General features: G+C 40.8%; 1 non-coding gene across 1 annotated transcript; it reads left to right on the forward strand.

Annotated features, from left to right (window-relative positions):
• Window positions 1–5,182: 5,182 nt before the first annotated feature.
• LOC111884343 (small nucleolar RNA R71) lies at window positions 5,183–5,289 on the forward strand. The gene has a single exon (XR_002847700.2). It is a non-coding gene; the product is annotated as a small nucleolar RNA R71 (small nucleolar RNA).
• Window positions 5,290–7,301: the final 2,012 nt, after the last annotated feature.

Below are 7,301 nucleotides of genomic sequence, written 5' to 3' on the forward strand. Positions count from 1 at the left end.
TGATACCTGCATAAAAACATCAAAAACACGCAAACAAACAATACCCAGTAATTAAAAACGAAGAAATTGGGTCTGAATAGTCATCTACTCGCCGAGTACACGACCTACTCGGCGAGTAGGATGAACTTCGGGAACTGTTCGGTGCCGTACATGTATAGGCTGTCCAAAACTCCAAATTCTTCATAGGGGTTTGTTGTAATGAGTTATCTAACCATAAATCCAAAAGAAATTCCTCCTAACACTACCTAATTCATGGCTAAATTAAAACCCTAGAAATTGAGGAAACCCCCAAATCCGTAATCAAGCAAAATAGGGGCAAATCTATGATAAAGATTGAACCTTTAATGAGTTTAAAGTGTAAAGATGTTACCTTTTTCTTTGAATGATGAAGATTAAGTGGAAAATCGAAGAGAATTGAAGAAATCACAAAAATCGCAGGGCTGCTTGAGAGATCGCTGTGCACGGCGAGTATGGGGGTTAAATGGGTGAAAACCCTCTTTTTTACAGATTTATATCTCATCCGTGTAAAGTGGCTACTCGCCGAGTATAAATGTCGTTACGCGTTTTATTGGGCTACTCGGGCAGGTACTCGCCGAGTATACGTGCCTACTTGGCGAGTAAACCTTGCAGATTGAAAAAATTGTGAAAATTTTGAAAAATTAATGTATTTTCTCATGTTTTTAAGCCATCCACCCCACACTCTAGGCATTGCTTGCCCTCAAGCAGTTATGTTCTTAAAAGTAGATGAAGAAAAGAAAAAAATAATGAAAATAAAGAAAAGGAAAGAAAATGCAAAATTGAAACTCGGGTTGCCTCCCGAGAAGCGCTTCTTTTTAGGGAGTCATTAGTTGGACTCCTCCCCTTCTACGTGGTTGCAATCCCTTCCAGCAGCAGCAACTCTTCCATTCCTTCATTCCGGAGACTCCTTCTTCATACTTTTTGACCCTATGACCATTGACCTTGAAAGGCGTGCCATCTCTTGACAATAGCTCTATAGCACCATGTGAAAACACCGTCTTCACTAGAAAAGGACCATCCCATCTTGACTTGAGTTTTCCCGAGAAAAGCTTTAGTCGTGAATTGAAGAGCAACACTTTTTGGCCTTCATGAAATTCTTTTTCTTTAATCCTTTTGTCATGCCACATCTTGGTCTTCTGTTTATAAAGCCATGAACTAGAGTATGCATCATTCCTCAGCTCCTCAAGAGCATTCATTTGCATCAACCGGTTGCTCTTTAGTTCCTCCATGTTGAAGTTACACCTCTTTAAAGCCCAAAACGCCTTATGCTCTCGCTCCACCGGCAAATGGCATTGCTTTCCATAAACTAACCTATATGGTGTAGTATCAATAGGTGTTTTGAAAGCCGTACGAAAAGCCCAAAGTGCATCATCTAGCTTATCCGACCATTCCTTGCGATTGCTCCCCACCGATTTCTCCAAAATTTGCTTTAAAGCTCGATTTGTCACTTCGGTTTGTCCACTAGTTTGTGGATGGTACGATGTGGAAAACTTATGGGTTACCCCATATTTCTTTAACACCTTTTCCAATTGGTCATTGGCAAAATGTGTGCCTCGGTCACTTATAAGGGCTTTCGGGACTCCAAATCGTGAAAATAATTTCTTTAAAAACCGCACCACCACCCGACCGTCATTTGTTGGTAACGCTTGTGCCTCCGCCCATTTGGATACATAATATTTATTTGTTTCCTTTAGACATGGGAAATGGTCCCATGAAGTCGATTCCCAACACATCAAACACCTCGCACACTTGGATACTATGTTGTGGCATTTCATTTCGAGATGAAATGTTTCCCACTCTTTGACAAGCATCACATTCTTTGATAAATTGGGCTACATCTTTAAAAATTGTGGGCCAATAGAACCGAATGTCAAAGATCTTCTTTGCAGTGTAGTGTGCTCCATGATGTCCACCCGTGGGCCCGCTATGACAATGCTCTAATATTTTCCGGCTTTCCTTCCCGAATACGCATCTTCATATGATCCCATCCGCACAGCTCCAGAAGAGGTATGGCTCATCCCAAAAGTAATATTTTAATTCAGAAAAGAATTTCTTCTTTTGTTGACGGCTAAAATCTTTCGGGATGTATTTTGTAGCTAAATAATTAGCTATATCTGCGAACCATGGCTCTTCTCCCACCGTCACCATAATGTACTCGTCCGGGAAGTCGTCTCCAACTTTATCTTCTTGCAATTGCGGGTTTTCAAGCCTTGACAAGTGGTCAGCTGCTACATTCTCCATTCCCTTCTTGTCTCGTATCTCTATGTCGAACTCTTGAAGAAGTAGCACCCATCATATCAGTCTTGGCTTGGCATCCTGTTTTGCAAATAAATACTTGATAGTCGAGTGGTCAGTAAAAACAGTAGTTTTGGATAAAACCAAGTAAGGGCGGAATTTGTCAAAGGCATACACCACATCTAATAATTCCTTTTCAGTGGTGGTGTAATTCTCTTGGGCTGGATTTAGAGTCTTGCTAGCAACATATATGGGTCGAAAGTGCTTATCAACCCTTTGACCAAGGACAACTCCTAATGCAAAGTCACTAGCATCACACATAATCTCAAAGGGTAAGTTCCAATTTGGTACAATAATGATCGGGGTGTTAGTTAATTTTTCCTTTAAACATTCAAATGCCTCAAAACATTCTTTAGTAAAAGTAAATGGTGCATCTATGGGTATTTGAAAATAACCCGAGAATCCATCTAGAAAGCAATAGTAGCTATGGCCCGATAGTCTTTCTAACACTTGATCAATAAAAGGTAAGGGAAAATGGTCTTTACAAGTGGCATCGTTTAGCTTTCGATAATCGATGCACACTCTCCAACCGGTTACCGTTCGTGTCGGAATTAGCTCGTTCTTTTCGTTGGTTATGACCGCCATCCCTCCTTTCTTGGGCACCACTTGGACCGGACTCACCCACGGACTGTCGGAAATGGAATAGATAATTCCTGCATATAAGATTTTGACCACTTCTTTCTTGACTACTTCTTGCATATTTGGGTTTAACCTTCTTTGGTGCTGTACAACCGGCTTTGCTCCTTCTTCCAGATTGATCTTGTGGGAGCAATAAGATGGGCTTATTCCCTTGATGTCGATGATGATCCATGTTATGGCCCGCTTCCGCTTCTTCAACACTTGCACGAGTTCTTCCTTTTCAGAATTAGACAGGTCAGCAGCTATGATTACAGGCTTTTGGTTGCCTTCATCAAGGAAAGCATACTCCAAATGTTCTGGTAAAGTTTTGAGCTCCGATTTTTGGTTCTGACTGTTGGACTCGCCGAGTGCAGGTAGGGTACTCGGCGAGTTTGTGGCTGTATTCACGACTTCTGCCTTTTCCAAAGAGGAACTCGGCGAGTAGATCGGTCCTACTCGGCGAGTAGGACTGTCAGTTTGCTTCACCAATTCTTCATAATCTGCTTCTTCCAACACTCTTTCAATTTCCATTAAGTCTTTTTTTGGATCAAATTCTTCATCATCAGTTGTGAACTTGCTGGGATCTTCACTTATGCATTCCTCCAATAATTCGTCAAGCATATCAATTGAGAATGTCGTGTCATCACTGTTCCTTGAATACTTCATAGCTTGGTCTACCCCAAATGTGACTGAATCTTCTCCTACCCGCAAGGTGAGCTTCGAGTCCCTCATGTCTACTATAGCACTTGCCGTGTTGAGGAAGGGCCTTCCAAGGATGATTGGCACTTGTGGATCTGCCTCCATGTCTAGAATGATAAAATCAGCGGGAAAGACGAATTTGTCCACCTTGACTAGTACGTCTTCGCATATGCCTCTTGGGAAGGTGACTGTCTTGTTTGCCAAGTGAATTGCCATGCGAATTGGCCTTGGTTCTGGGAGATCCAGCTTCTTAAAGAATGAATATGGCATTAGGTTCACACTTGCTCCCGAATCGGCTAAGGCATGAATGGTGGCCAAGTTGCCAAATTGGCAAGGTAAAGTCAAACTCCCCGGATCACCTTTCTTCTTTGGTAGCTTATTTAGCATAGCAGCTGAGCAGTTTTCATTGAGTACTACCTTCTTCACTTCTTCCATCTTCCTTCTATTAGTGAGAAGTTCCTTAAGGAACTTTGCATATTTGGGCATTTGCATGAAGGCTTCAATGAAGGGTATGTTGATTTGAAGAGTCTTGATATGATCTAGAAACTTCTGATACTCCTCTTCCTGGTTCTCCTTCTTAGCTCGGGCTGGGTATGGCATTGGAGGCTAGTAAAGCTTTTCAGGGACCTGCTCGTTGGGATTTGGTGGTGTACTCGCCGAGTCCATACGTGGTACTCGGCGAGTAGGGCTGTCAGATTGTATGTTTTGTTTTTCTGCTTGCTTTTCTGCCTCCTCCTTCTGTGATTCCTTGGATGCCTCAGTCTGAATAGGTGCCAGGGGAGTGATTATCTTCCCACTTCTTGTTGTGACTATGTTTATGTGCGCGCCTCGTGGGTTATTTTCAGTTTTGCTAGGAAGTTCGCTCGGTGCCCTTTGGTTGATTTGTTGAGCAAGTTGCCCAAGCTGCGCTTCTATATTGTGGATAGATGCTTGCTGGTTTCTGAGCATGGTCCTTGTTTCTTGAATTGCAACATCATGATCACTATGTCTTTTTTCTGAAGCAACTACAAATTTGGTGAGCATTTCTTCCAAGCTTGGCTTCCTCTCTTGCACCGGCTCCTCCTTTTGGTAGAACCCTCTCCCTTTTTGCCTAAACCTTTCCTCTTTGGCTTTCTTGTACTCTTCATAAGGGAGCCACTCTTTCTTTTGTTTGCGCCAGTCTTCATCATATCGGTCTCCACTTGAGTAACAAACTTGCACCTTCTTGTTGCCATTCTCATCTAAATCACAGTCTTTAGTGAGGTGAGGCCCATTGCAGTTTTCACAACCCACCCGAATAGCATGGATCGTTTGATCCATTTTATCCATACTCCAATCCATGGTTTTTAGCATAGCCATGACCACGGATAAGTCTTCAGTAGCTGCATAAGCGGCTCCCCTAGTGACATCATGTCTATGGTTTTGTTATTCTCTAGAGTGTTTAGAGAATTCTTCAATCAATTCTTTGATCACCGGGGGCGGCTTCTTTGTGAGCGGGCCTTGCGAGTCTAGTAACTGCCTAGTTGTGACATTGACTCCATCATAGAAGATGGAGACTTCTTGTTGGCTGTTTAGGTCATGGTGTGGGCAGTTTCTTAGTAAGCTCTTGTACATCTCCCATGCTTCATATAGCGACTCTCCAGCTTGCTGTTCAAAGTTAGCAATGGCCTTCTTCAACTTGGCTATCTTGGAAGGTGGGCAAAAGTGATCAATGAATTCTTCTTTCATCTTGGCCCAAGTGGTGACTGGTCCGGGGGGAAGTAACTTGAGCTAGTCTTTTGCAGCACCTTTGAATGTCACCGGAAGCATACGAAGTAGCTGAGTCTCGCGGGGCACATTTGGAACATTGAAGTAATCAGCTACATCATTGACTTCGTCCAAATGCTTGTAGGCATCTTCATGGTCTTTTCCATAAAAAGGTATTTCTTTAAGTAAAGCTAGGATATGACCCTTTAGCTCGAAAGTAGCAGTCGCGGGAATTGCAGGTTGCACAAGTCCCGGGCCAGTGTCGTCGCGCATCCTCTTCTTCCATTCTCCCATGGGGATTTCATCAATGTTAGCCATTGTGATAGCTAACTCTTCCTCGGAATCGGTTTCATGATCGTATGTAGGCTACTCTTCTTCCTCGGTCTCGTACTCAATATCTTCCTTAACTGGTTCGTCGATTACTAAAGAAGCGCTGGATGCTCCTGATTTGCTGCTCTTCTTTTTCCCAAAAACAGTCTTCAAATTGGACAAAGGTGACTTCTTTGGTGTACTCGAGCTCTCCACGTCCTTTCCTTTGTTCCTTTTCAATGCGGATTCGGGATCTTCAAACGGGGGTACCAGCGGGGTGTTTGATCCTCTGGTCATGAAAGTCCTGAAACAAACAAGATAAAAACGTAAAAAGAACAAAAAAGTATACTAAAAAAATCGAAAATTAATCTGCCAAATACCCTTGTACTCGCCGAGTATCAGTGTAATTTTGAAGAAATTTTAAACTTAATTTTAAAACTAAAACAAATGCTAAAGCCTAATTTCTAACTACTAGATTGAAATAAATTAACTTTGTGCCAGTAAACTCACATAAAGGATCGAAAAAATTAGGGATTAGATTAATTATTTAGAACCATTCCCAGGCAACGGCGCCAAAAACTTGATGTGTGTAAATGCACTTGTGGGCAGCCTAAAGAGCACCGATATCGAAGTTATGGAGCTGTGAACGGTGAGTCATAGGTCGTGATGTGTGTAAATGCACTTGTTTTATTCCTACTTTTTATTAATAAATTTAGCACACAAAGGCAGTGAACCTGTCTTTTAGTGGTATAGTTGAGTAAGTAGGGTATCGAACTCAGGGAACGGAAAATTAAACTAATGGCTAATTTTAACTAAGCAATTAATGAAAGTAAAAGGTTTTTCTTCTAGTTTTACAAGACTAGAAACTTAAGCACACCATAAAACACTTAATTAACTAAGTAACTAAATCAAACAACTAATTCACCAAATTTGATAAAGATGTTTCTATTTAGGTTCAACCAATTCACTCCTATGGTTATTTTGTATTTATGATAGATTAATTGTTATTGGCTACCAATTATAGTGGTTAGGTTCATGTTCATTACTCCTAACCCTTAGACAATTAATTAATTCAACCAGTGATCAAGTGTTTAAGCTAATTAATTCCCTAGATTAATAATTTGGATTAAATAAGATTTGTAGTGGTTAATCAATTTAGTGGTTCAATTAACCTCTTGTTTGATGGTTTCTCAAACAAGCTCACACATTAATCTAACTATTGTCTCATTAATCTTAGTTTCATAATCATTATTCCTAAGCATATGATTTAGTGTTCACATAGACATATGAGGTTAACAACTAAGAGATGTTCATGCAGCTTAACTGTCTTCCAATTAATAGAAAATAATTGTGATTAATGCATAAGGTTCTTTAACAAACTTAATTTAATAGATCACCAATAAACAATTAACCAAAAGCTAAGAATTAAACCATAGGAGTTCCTTGGTATTCCCCAAACAGAAACAAAAACGTATTTAGCTCATAGTTGCAGTAAAAACAAACACAAAAACAAGTTTAGCTAGATTAAACATACTCAATTCCTAAAGCTAAGTGGAATGATTAACCTAGTTGCTTTAATTCTTCAAAAGGTTGAAGATTAGAATTCCTCAGCGCCTTCAAGGGTTCTCACTCGCAGC

This window comes from Lactuca sativa, chromosome 6 (genome assembly GCF_002870075.4).
Source record: "Lactuca sativa cultivar Salinas chromosome 6, Lsat_Salinas_v11, whole genome shotgun sequence".
Taxonomy (NCBI): Eukaryota; Viridiplantae; Streptophyta; class Magnoliopsida; order Asterales; family Asteraceae; genus Lactuca; species Lactuca sativa.